A 13,267-nucleotide genomic window follows, 5' to 3' on the forward strand; every position below is an offset into this window, starting at 1 on the left:
GTCCAGTGAGTGCACTGGCACCACTGGGGATGTAGTGCAGTGACTCGAGAGAGTGCACTTGCACCACTGGGGATGCAGTGCAGTGAGTCCAGAGAGAGCACTGGCACCACTGGGGATGCACTGCAGTGAGTCCGCAGAGTGCACTGGCACCACTGGGGATGCAGTGCAGTGAGTCCAGAGAGTGCACTGGCACCACTGGGGATGCACTGCAGTGAGTCCAGAGATTGCACTGGCACCACTGGGGATGCAGTGCAGTGAGTCCAGAGACTTCAGTGGCACCACTGGGAATGCAGAGAAGTGAGTCCAGAGAGTGCACTGGCACCACTGGGGATGCAGTGCAGTGAGTCCAGAGAGTGCACTGGCACCACTGGGGATGCAGTGCAGTGAGTCCAGAGAGTGCACTGGCACTACCTGTGATGCAGTGCAGTGAGTCCAGAGAGTGCACTGGCACCACTGGGGCTGCAGTGAAGTGAGTCCAGAGAGTGCACTGGCACCACTGGGGATGCAGTGCAGTGAGTCCAGAGAGTGCACTGGCACCACTGGGGATTCACTGCAGTGAGTCCAGTGAGTGCACTGGCACCACTGGGGATGCACTGCAGTGAGTCCAGAGAGTGCACTGGCACCACTGGGGATGCACTACAGTGAGTCCAGAGATTGCACTGGCACCACTGGGGATGCAGTGCAGTGAGTCCAGAGAGTGCACTGGCACCACTGGGGATGCAGTGCATTGAGTCCAGAGAGTGCACTGGCACAACTGGGGATGCACTTCAGTGAGTCCAGAGAGTGCACTGGCACCACTGGGGATGCAGTGCAGTGAGTCCAGAGAGTGCACTGGCACCACTGGGGATGCACTGCAGTGAGTCCAGAGAGTACACTGGCACCAGTGGGGATGCAGTGCAGTGAGTCCAGAGAGTGCACTGGCACCACTGGGGATGCACTGCAGTGAGTCCAGAGAGTGCACTGGCACCACTGGGGATGTGTCCAGTGAGTCCAGTGAGTGCACTGGCACCACTGGGGATGCAGTGCATTGAGTCCAGAGAGTACACTGGCACCAGTGGGGATGCAGTGCAGTGAGTCCAGAGAGTGCACTGGCACCACTGGGGATGCAGTGCAGTCAGTCCAGTGAGTGCACTGGCACCACTGGGGGTGCAGTACAGTGAGTCCAGAGAGTGCACTGGCACCACTGGGGATGCACTGCAGTGAGTCCAGACAGTGCACTGGCACCACTGGGGATGCCCTGCAGTGAGTCCAGAGAGTGCACTGGCACCACTGGGGATGCAGTGCAGTGAGTCCAGAGAGTGCACTGGCACCACTGGGGATGCAGTGCAGTGAGTCCAGAGAGTGCACTGGCACCACTGGGGATGCAGTGCAGTGAGTCAAGAGAGTGCACTGGCACCACTGGGGATGCACTGCAGTGAGTCCAGAGAGTGCACTGGCACCACTGGGGATGCACTGCAGTGAGTCCAGAGAGTGCACTGGCACCACTGGGGATGCACTGCAGTGAGTCCAGAGAGTGCACTGTCACCACTGGGGATGCAGTACAGTGAGTCCAGAGAGTGCACTGGCACCAGTGAGTATGCAGTACAGTGAGTCCAGAGAGTGCACTGGAACCACTGGGCATGCAGTGCAGTGAGTCCAGAGAGTGCACTGGCACCACTGGGGATGCACTGCAGTCAGTCCAGAGAGTGCACTGGCACCACTGGGGATGCAGTGCAGTGAGTCCAGAGAGTGCACTGGCACCACTGGGGGTGCAGTACAGTGAGTCCAGAGAGTGCACTGGCACCACTGGGGATGCACTGCAGTGAGTCCAGACAGTGCACTGGCACCACTGGGGATGCCCTGCAGTGAGTCCAGAGAGTGCACTGGCACCACTGGGGATGCCCTGCAGTGAGTCCAGAGAGTGCACTGGCACCACTGGGGATGCAGTGCAGTGAGTCCAGAGAGTGCACTGGCACCACTGGGGATGCAGTGCAGTGAGTCCAGAGAGTGCACTGGCACCACTGGGGATGCACTGCAGTGAGTCCAGAGAGTGCACTGGCACCACTGGGGATGCACTGCAGTGAGTCCAGAGAGTGCACTGGCACCACTGAGAATGCACTTCAATGAGTCCAGAGAGTGCACTGGCACCACTGGGGATGCACTGCAGTGAGTCCAGAGAGTGCAGTGGCACCACTGGGGATGCACTGCAGTGAGTCCAGAGAGTGCTTTGGCACCAGTGGGGATGCACTGCAGTTACTCCAGAGACTGCACTGGCACCACTGGGGATGCACTGCAGTGAGTCCAGAGAGTGCACTGGCACCAGTGGGGATGCACTGCAGTGAGTCCAGAGAGTGCACTGTCACCACTGGGGATGCAGTACAGTGAGTCCAGAGAGTGCACTGTCACCACTGGGGATGCAGTACAGTGAGTCCACAGAGTGCACTGGCACCACTGGGGATGCAGTGCAGTGAGTCCACAGAGTGCACTGGCACCACTGGGGATGCAATGCAGTGAATCCAGTGAGTGCACTGGCACCACTGGGGATGCAGTGCAGTGAGTCCAGAGAGTGCACTGGCACTACTGGGGATGCAGTGCAGTGAGTCCAGAGAGTGCACTGGCACCACTGGGGATGCACTGCAGTGAGTCCAGAGCGTGTCTGTCACTACTGGGGATGCACTGCAGTGAGTCCAGAGATTGCACTGGCACCACTGGGAATGCAGTACAGTGAGTCCACACAGTGCACTAGCACCACTGGGGATGCAGTGCAGTGAGTCCAGAGAGTGCACTGGCACCACTGGGGATGCAGTGCAGTGAGTCCAGAGAGTGCACTGGCACCACTGGGGATGCACTGCTCTGAGTCCAGAGAGTGCTCTTGCACCACAGGGGATGCAGTGCAGTGACTCAAGAGAGTGCACTGGCAGCACTGGGGATGCAGTGCAGTGAGTCCAGAGAGTGCACTGGCACCACTGCGGATGCACTGCAGTGAGTCCAGAGAGTGCACTGGCACCACTGGGGATGCACTGCAGTGAGTCCAGAGAGTGCACTGGCACCACTGGGGATGCACTGCAGTGAGTCCAGAGAGTGCACTGGCACCACTGGGGATGCACTGCAGTGAGTCCAGAGAGTGCACTGGCACCACTGAGAATGCACTTCAGTGAGTCCAGAGAGTGCACTGGCACCACTGGGGATGCACTGCAGTGAGTCCACAGAGTGCACTAGCACCACTGGGGATGCAGTGCAGTGAGTCCAGAGAGTGCGCTGGAACCACTGGGGATGCAGTGCAGTGAGTCCAGAGAGTGCACTGGCACCACTGGGGATGCAGTGCAGTGAGTCCAGAGAGTGCACTGGCACCAGTGGGGATGCACTGCAGTGAGTCCAGTGAGTGCACTGGCACCACTGGGGATGCAGTGCAGTGAGTCCAGAGAGTGCACTGGCACCACTGGGGAAGCAGTGCAGTGAGTCCAGAGAGTGCAGTGGCACCACTAGGGATGCAGTGCAGTGAGTCCAGAGAGTGCACTGGCAGCACTGGGGATGCAGTGCAGTGAGTCCAGAGAGTGCACTGGCACCACTGGGGATGCAGTTCAGTGAGTCCAGAGAGTGCACTGGCACCACTGGGGATGCAGTGCAGTGAGTCCAGAGAGTGCACTGGCACCACTGAGAATGCACTTCAGTGAGTCCAGAGATTGCACTGGCACCACTGGGGATGCAGTGCAGTGAGTCCAGAGATTGCACTGGCACCACTGGGGATGCAGTGCTGTGACTCCAGAGAGCGCACAGGCACCACTGGGGATGCAGTGCAGTGAGTCCAGAGAGTGCACTGGCACCACTGGGGATGCACTGCAGTGAGCCCAGAGAGTGCACTGTCACCACTGGGGATGCACTGCAGTGAGTCCAGAGAGTGCACTGTCACCACTGGGGATGCAGTGCAGTGAGTCCACAGAGTGCACTGGTACCACTGGGGATGCAGTGCAGTGAGTCCAGAGAGTGCACTGGCACCACTGGAGATACAGTGCAGTGAGTCCAGAGAGTGCACTGGCACCACTGGGGATGCAGTGCAGTGAGTCCAGAGAGTGCACTGGACCACTGGGGATGCATTGCAGTGAGTCCAGAGAGTGCACTGGCACCACAGATGATGCAGTACAGTGAGTCCAGTGAGTGCACTGGCACCACTGGGGATGTAGTGCAGTGACTCGAGAGAGTGCACTTGCACCACTGGGGATGCAGTGCAGTGAGTCCAGAGAGTGCACTGGCACCACTGGGGATGCACTGCAGTGAGTCCGCAGAGTGCACTGGCACCACTGGGGATGCAGTGCAGTGAGTCCTGAGAGTGCACTGGCACCACTGGTGATGCACTGCAGTGAGTCCACAGATTGCACTGGCACCACTGGGGATGCAGTGCAGTGAGTCCAGAGACTTAACTGGCACCACTGGGAATGCAGAGAAGTGAGTGCAGAGAGTGCACTGGCACCACTGGGGATGCAGTGCAGTGAGTCCAGAGAGTGCACTGGCAGCACTGGGGATGCAGTGCAGTGAGTCCAGAGAGTGCACTGGCACTACCTGTGATGCAGTGCAGTGAGTCCAGAGAGTGCACTGGCACCAATGGGGCTGCAGTGCAGTGAGTCCAGAGAGTGCACTGGCACCACTGGGGATGCAGTGCAGTGAGTCCAGAGAGTGCACTGGCACCACTGGGGATTCACTGCAGTGAGTCCAGTGAGTGCACTGGCACCACTGGGGATGCACTGCAGTGAGTCCAGAGAGTGCACTGGCACCACTGGGGATGCACTGCAGTGAGCCCAGAGAGTGCACTGTCACCACTGGGGATGCACTGCAGTGAGTCCAGAGAGTGCACTGTCACCACTGGGGATGCAGTGCAGTGAGTCCACAGAGTGCACTGGTACCACTGGGGATGCAGTGCAGTGAGTCCAGAGAGTGCACTGGCACCACTGGGGATGCAGTGCAGTGAGTCCAGAGAGTGCACTGGACCACTGGGGATGCATTGCAGTGAGTCCAGAGAGTGCACTGGCACCACAGATGATGCAGTACAGTGAGTCCAGTGAGTGCACTGGCACCACTGGGGATGTAGTGCAGTGACTCGAGAGAGTGCACTTGCACCACTGGGGATGCAGTGCAGTGAGTCCAGAGAGTGCACTGGCACCACTGGGGATGCACTGCAGTGAGTCCGCAGAGTGCACTGGCACCACTGGGGATGCAGTGCAGTGAGTCCAGAGAGTGCACTGGCACCACTGGTGATGCACTGCAGTGAGTCCAGAGATTGCACTGGCACCACTGGGGATGCAGTGCAGTGAGTCCAGAGACTTAACTGGCACCACTGGGAATGCAGAGAAGTGAGTGCAGAGAGTGCACTGGCACCACTGGGGATGCAGTGCAGTGAGTCCAGAGAGTGCACTGGCAGCACTGGGGATGCAGTGCAGTGAGTCCAGAGAGTGCACTGGCACTACCTGTGATGCAGTGCAGTGAGTCCAGAGAGTGCACTGGCACCACTGGGGATGCAGTGCAGTGAGTCCAGAGAGTGCACTGGCACCACTGGGGATGCAGTGCAGTGAGTCCAGAGAGTGCACTGGCACCACTGGGGATTCACTGCAGTGAGTCCAGTGAGTGCACTGGCACCACTGGGGATGCACTGCAGTGAGTCCAGAGAGTGCACTGGCACCACTGGGGATGCACTACAGTGAGTCCAGAGATTGCACTGGCACCACTGGGGATGCAGTGCAGTGAGTCCAGAGAGTGCACTGGCACCACTGGGGATGCAGTGCATTGAGTCCAGAGAGTGCACTGGCACAACTGGGGATGCACTTCAGTGAGTCCAGAGAGTGCACTGGCAGGACTGGGGATGCAGTGCAGTGAGTCCAGAGAGTGCACTGGCACCACTGGGGATGCACTGCAGTGAGTCCAGAGAGTACACTGGCACCAGTGGGGATGCAGTGCAGTGAGTCCAGAGAGTGCACTGGCACCACTGGGGATGCACTGCAGTGAGTCCAGAGAGTGCACTGGCACCACTGGGGATGTGTCCAGTGAGTCCAGTGAGTGCACTGGCACCACTGGGGATGCAGTGCATTGAGTCCAGAGAGTACACTGGCACCAGTGGGGATGCAGTGCAGTGAGTCCAGAGAGTGCACTGGCACCACTGGGGATGCAGTGCAGTCAGTCCAGTGAGTGCACTGGCACCACTGGGGGTGCAGTACAGTGAGTCCAGAGAGTGCACTGGCACCACTGTGGATGCACTGCAGTGAGTCCAGACAGTGCACTGGCACCACTGGGGATGCCCTGCAGTGAGTCCAGAGAGTGCACTGGCACCACTGGGGATGCCCTGCAGTGAGTCCAGAGAGTGCACTGGCACCACTGGGGATGCAGTGCAGTGAGTCCAGAGAGTGCACTGGCACCACTGGGGATGCACTGCAGTGAGTCCAGAGAGTGCACTGTCACCACTGGGGATGCACTGCAGTGAGTCCAGAGAGTGCACTGGCACCACTGGGGATGCAGTACAGTGAGTCCAGAGAGTGCACTGGCACCAGTGGGTATGCAGTACAGTGAGTCCAGAGAGTGCACTGGCACCACTGGGCATGCAGTGCAGTGAGTCCAGAGAGTGCACTGTCACCACTGGGGATGCACTGCAGTGAGTCCAGAGAGTGCTTTGGCACCAGTGGGGATGCAGTGCAGTTACTCCAGAGACTGCACTGGCACCACTGGGGATGCAGTGCAGTGAGTCCAGAGAGTGCACTGGCACCACTGGGGATGCAGTGCAGTGAGTCCAGAGAGTGCACTGGCACCACTGGGGATGCAGTGCTGTGACTCCAGAGAGAGCACTGGCACCACTGGGGATGCCGTGCTGTGACTCCAGAGAGAGCACTGGCACCACTGGGGATGCAGTGCAGTGAGTCCAGAGAGTGCACTGGCACCACTGGGGATGCACTGCAGTGAGCCCAGAGAGTGCACTGGCACCAGTGGGGATGCACTGCAGTGAGTCCAGTGAGTGCACTAGCACCACTGGGGAAGCAGTGCAGTGAGTCCAGAGAGTGCAGTGGCACCACTGGTGATGCAGTTTAGTGAGTCCAGAGAGTGCACTGGCACCACTGGGGATGCAGTGCAGTGAGTCCAGTGAGTGTACTGGCACCACTGGGGATGCACTGCAGTGAGTCCAGAGAGTGCACTGGCACCACTGAGAATGCACTTCAATGAGTCCAGAGAGTGCACTGGCACCACTGGGGATGCACTGCAGTGAGTCCAGAGAGTGCAGTGGCACCACTGGGGATGCAGTGCAGTGAGTCCAGAGAGTGCTTTGGCACCAGTGGGGATGCACTGCAGTTACTCCAGAGACTGCACTGGCACCATTGGGGATGCAGTGCAGTGAGTCCAGAGAGTGCACTGGCACCAGTGGGGATGCACTGCAGTGAGTCCAGAGAGTGCACTGGCACCTCTGGGGATGCACTGCTGTGAGTCCAGAGAGTGCACTGTCACCACTGGGGATGCAGTACAGTGAGTCCACAGAGTGCACTGGCACCACTGGGGATGCACTGCAGTGAGTCCAGAGACTTCACAGGCACCACTGGGGATGCAGTGCAGTGAATCCAGTGAGTGCACTGGCACCACTGGGGATGCAGTGCAGTGAGTCCAGAGAGTGCACTGGCACCACTGGGGATGCACTGCAGTGAGTCCAGAGAGTACACTGGCACCAGTGGGGATGCAGTGCAGTGAGTCCAGAGAGTGCACTGGCACCACTGGGGATGCACTGCAGTGAGTCCAGAGAGTGCACTGGCACCACTGGGGATGTGTCCAGTGAGTCCAGTGAGTGCACTGGCACCACTGGGGATGCAGTGCAGTGAGTCCAGAGAGTACACTGTCACCACTGGGGATGCAGTGCAGTGAGTCCAGAGAGCGCACTGGCACCACTGGGGATGCAGTGCAGTCAGTCCAGTGAGTGCACTGGCACCACTGGGGGTGCAGTACAGTGAGTCCAGAGAGTGCACTGGCACCACTGGGGATGCACTGCAGTGAGTCCACAGAGTGCACTACACCACTGGGGATGCAGTGCAGTGAGTCCAGAGAGTGCGCTGGAAACACTGGGGATGCAGTGCAGTGAGTCCAGAGAGTGCACTGGCACCACTGGGGATGCAGTGCAGTGAGTCCAGAGAGTGCACTGGCACCAGTGGGGATGCACTGCAGTGAGTCCAGTGAGTGCACTGGCACCACTGGGGATGCAGTGCAGTGAGTCCAGAGAGTGCACTGGCACCACTGGGGAAGCAGTGCAGTGAGTCCAGAGAGTGCACTGGCACCACTGAGAATGCACTTCAGTGAATCCAGAGAGTGCACTGGCACCACTGGGGATGCAGTGCAGTGAGTCCAGTGAGTGCACTGGCACCCCTGGGGAAGCAGTGCAGTGAGTCTAGAGAGTGCAGAGGCACCACTGGTGATGCAGTTTAGTGAGTCCAGAGAGTGCACTGGCACCAGTGGGGATGCAGTGCAGTGAGTCCAGTGAGTGTACTGGCACCACTGGGGATGCACTGCAGTGAGTCCAGAGAGTGCACTGGCACCACTGAGAATGCACTTCAGTGAGTCCAGAGAGTGCACTGGCACCACTGGGGATGCACTTCAGTAAGTCCAGAGAGTGCACTGGCACCACTGGGGATGCACTGCAGTGAGTCCAGAGAGTACACTGGCACCACTGGGGATGCAGTGCTGTGACTGCAGAGAGTGCACTGGCACCACTGCGGATGCAGTGCAGTGAGTCCAGAGAGTGCACTGGCACCACTGGGGATGCGGTGCCGGGAGTCCAGAGAGTGCACTGGCACCACTGGGGATGCAGTGCAGTGAGTCCAGAGAGTGCACTGGCACCAGTGGGGATGCACTGCAGTGAATCCAGTCAGTGCACTGGCACCACTGGGGATACAGTGCAGTGAGTCCAGAGAGTGCACTGGCACCACTGGGGATGCATTGCAGTGAGTCCAGAGAGTGCACTGGCACCACTGGGGATGCATTGCAGTGAGTCCAGAGAGTGCACTGGCACCACTGGGGATGCACTGCAGTGAGTCCAGAGAGTGCACTGGCACCACAGATGATGCAGTACAGTGAGTCCAGTGAGTGCACTGGCACCACTGGGGATGTAGTGCAGTGACTCGAGAGAGTGCACTTGCACCACTGGGGATGCAGTGCAGTGAGTCCAGAGAGTGCACTGGCACCACTGGGGATACAGTGCAGTGAATCCAGTGAGTGCACTGGCACCACTGGGGATGCAGTGCAGTGAGTCCAGAGAGTGCACTGGCACCACTGGGGATGCATTGCAGTGAGTCCAGAGAGTGCACTGGCACCACTGGGGATGCACTGCAGTGAGTCCAGAGAGTGCACTGGCACCACTGGGGATGCACTGCAGTGAGTCCAGAGAGTGCACTGGCACCACTGGGGGTGCAGTGCAGTGAGTCCAGAGAGTGCACTGGCACCACTGGTGATGCACTGCAGTGAGTCCAGAGATTGCACTGGCACCACTGTGGATGCAGTGCAGTGAGTCCAGAGACTTCACTGGCACCACTGGGAATGCAGAGAAGTGAGTGCAGAGAGTGCACTGGCACCACAGGGGATGCAGTGACGCGAGTCCAGAGAGTGCACTGGCACCACTGGGGATGCAGTGACGCGAGTCCAGAGAGTGCACTGGCACCACTGGGGATGCAGTGACGCGAGTCCAGAGAGTGCACTGGCACCACTGGGGATGCAGTGCAGTGAGTCCAGAGAGTGCACTGGCACCACTGGGGATGCGCTGCAGTGAGTCCAGAGAGTGCACTGGCACAACTGGGGATGCAGCGCAGTGTCTCTAGAGAGTGCACTGGGACCACTGGGGATGCACTGCAGTGAGTCCAGAGAGTGCACTGGCACCACAGGTGATGCAGTGCAGTGAGTCCAGAGAGTGCACTGGCACCACTGGGGATGCAGTGCAGTGAGTCCAGAGAGTGCACTGGCACCACTGGGGATGCAGTGCAGTGAGTCCAGAGAGTGCACTGGCACCACTGGGGATGCACTGCTGTGAGTCCAGAGAGTGCTCTTGCACCACAGGGGATGCAGTGCAGTGACTCAAGAGAGTGCACTGGCAGCACTGGGGATGCAGTGCAGTGAGTCCAGAGAGTGCACTGGCACCACTGGTGATGCAGTGCATTGAGTCCAGAGAGTGCAATGGCACCACTGCGGATGCACTGCAGTGAGTCCAGAGAGTGCACTGGCACCACTGGGGATGCCCTGCAGTGAGTCCAGAGAGTGCACTGGCACCACTGGGGATGCAGTGCAGAGAGTCCAGAGAGTGCACTGGCACCACTGGGGATGCAGTGCAGTGAGTCCAGAGAGTGCACTGGCACCACTGGGGATGCACTGCAGTGAGTCCAGAGAGTGCACTGGCACCACTGGGGATGCACTGCAGTGAGTCCAGAGAGTGCACTGGCACCACTGGGGATGCACTGCAGTGAGTCCAGAGAGTGCACTGTCACCACTGGGGATGCAGTACAGTGAGTCCAGAGAGTGCACTGGCACCAGTGGGTATGCAGTACAGTGAGTCCAGAGAGTGCACTGGCACCACTGGGCATGCAGTGCAGTGAGTCCAGAGAGTGCACTGGCACCACTGGGGATGCACTGCAGTGAGTCCAGAGAGTGCTTTGGCACCAGTGGGGATGCAGTGCAGTTACTCCAGAGACTGCACTGGCACCACCGGGGATGCAGTGCAGTGAGTCCAGAGAGTGCACTGGCACCACTGGGGATGCAGTGCAGTGAGTCCAGAGATTGCACTGGCACCACTGGGGATGCAGTGCTGTGACTCCAGAGAGAGCACTGGCACCACTGGGGATGCAGTGCAGTGAGTCCAGAGAGTGCACTGGCACCACTGGGGATGCACTGCAGTGAGCCCAGAGAGTGCACTGGCACCAGTGGGGATGCACTGCAGTGAGTCCAGTGAGTGCACTAGCACCACTGGGGAAGCAGTGCAGTGAGTCCAGAGAGTGCAGTGGCACCACTGGTGATGCAGTTTAGTGAGTCCAGAGAGTGCACTGGCACCACTGGGGATGCAGTGCAGTGAGTCCAGTGAGTGTACTGGCACCACTGGGGATGCACTGCAGTGAGTCCAGAGAGTGCACTGGCACCACTGAGAATGCACTTCAATGAGTCCAGAGAGTGCACTGGCACCACTGGGGATGCACTGCAGTGAGTCCAGAGAGTGCAGTGGCACCACTGGGGATGCAGTGCAGTGAGTCCAGAGAGTGCTTTGGCACCAGTGGGGATGCACTGCAGTTACTCCAGAGACTGCACTGGCACCATTGGGGATGCAGTGCAGTGAGTCCAGAGAGAGCACTGGCACCAGTGGGGATGCACTGCAGTGAGTCCAGAGAGTGCACTGGCACCTCTGGGGATGCACTGCAGTGAGTCCAGAGAGTGCACTGTCACCACTGGGGATGCAGTACAGTGAGTCCACAGAGTGCACTGGCACCACTGGGGATGCACTGCAGTGAGTCCAGAGACTTCACAGGCACCACTGGGGATGCAGTGCAGTGAATCCAGTGAGTGCACTGGCACCACTGGGGATGCAGTGCAGTGAGTCCAGAGAGTGCACTGGCACCACTGGGGATGCACTGCAGTGAGTCCAGAGAGTACACTGGCACCAGTGGGGATGCAGTGCAGTGAGTCCAGAGAGTGCACTGGCACCACTGGGGATGCACTGCAGTGAGTCCAGAGAGTGCACTGACACCACTGGGGATGTGTCCAGTGAGTCCAGTGAGTGCACTGGCACCACTGGGTATGCAGTGCAGTGAGTCCAGAGAGTACACTGCCACCACTGGGGATGCAGTGCAGTGAGTCCAGAGAGTGCACTGGCACCACTGGGGATGCAGTGCAGTCAGTCCAGTGAGTGCACTGGCACCACTGGGGGTGCAGTACAGTGAGTCCAGAGAGTGCACTGGCACCACTGGGGATGCAGTGCAGTGAGTCCACAGAGTGCACTAGCACCACTGGGGATGCAGTGCAGTGAGTCCAGAGAGTGCGCTGGAAACACTGGGGATGCAGTGCAGTGAGTCCAGAGAGTGCACTGGCACCACTGGGGATGCAGTGCAGTGAGTCCAGAGAGTGCACTGGCACCACTGGGGATGCAATGCAGTGAGTCCAGTGAGTGCACTGGCACCACTGGGGATGCACTGCAGTGAGTCCAGAGAGTGCACTGGCACCACTGGGGAAGCAGTGCAGTGAGTCCAGAGAGTGCACTGGCACCACTGAGAATGCACTTCAGTGAGTCCAGAGAGTGCACTGGCACCACTGGGGATGCAGTGCAGTGAGTCCAGTGAGTGCACTGGCACCCCTGGGGAAGCAGTGCAGTGAGTCCAGAGAGTGCAGAGGCACCACTGGTGATGCAGTTTAGTGAGTCCAGAGAGTGCACTGGCACCACTGGGGATGCAGTGCAGTGAGTCCAGTGAGTGTACTGGCACCACTGGGGATGCAGTGCAGTGAGTCCAGAGAGTGCACTGGCACCACTGAGAATGCACTTCAGTGAGTCCAGAGAGTGCACTGGCACCACTGGGGATGCACTGCAGTGAGTCCAGAGAGTGCACTGTCACCACTGGGGATGCAGTACAGTGAGTCCAGAGAGTGCACTGGCACCAGTGGGTATGCAGTACAGTGAGTCCAGAGAGTGCACTGGCACCACTGGGCATGCAGTGCAGTGAGTCCAGAGAGTGCACTGGCACCACTGGGGATGCACTGCAGTGAGTCCAGAGAGTGCTTTGGCACCAGTGGGGATGCAGTGCAGTTACTCCAGAGACTGCACTGGCACCACTGGGGATGCAGTGCAGTGAGTCCAGAGAGTGCACTGGCACCACTGGGGATGCAGTGCAGTGAGTCCAGAGAGTGCACTGGCACCACTGGGGATGCAGTGCTGTGACTCCAGAGAGAGCACTGGCACCACTGGGGATGCCGTGCTGTGACTCCAGAGAGAGCACTGGCACCACTGGGGATGCAGTGCAGTGAGTCCAGAGAGTGCACTGGCACCACTGGGGATGCACTGCAGTGAGCCCAGAGAGTGCACTGGCACCAGTGGGGATGCACTGCAGTGAGTCCAGTGAGTGCACTAGCACCACTGGGGAAGCAGTGCAGTGAGTCCAGAGAGTGCAGTGGCACCGCTGGTGATGCAGTTTAGTGAGTCCAGAGAGTGCACTGGCACCACTGGGGATGCAGTGCAGTGAGTCCAGTGAGTGTACTGGCACCACTGGGGATGCACTGCAGTGAGTCCAGAGAGTGCACTGGCACCACTGAGAAT

At 59.0% G+C, this 13,267-nt stretch overlaps 1 long non-coding RNA gene across 1 annotated transcript in view; it reads right to left on the reverse strand.

Moving 5' to 3' along the window:
- LOC308198100 overlaps positions 1–13,267 on the reverse strand; it is a 149,502-nt gene that overhangs the window by 89,329 nt on the left and 46,906 nt on the right. The gene's annotated exons all lie outside the window — the stretch shown is intronic.

Source organism: Anser brachyrhynchus, assembly GCF_964034855.1.
Source record: "Anser brachyrhynchus genome assembly, chromosome: 7".
Taxonomy (NCBI): domain Eukaryota; kingdom Metazoa; phylum Chordata; class Aves; order Anseriformes; family Anatidae; genus Anser; species Anser brachyrhynchus.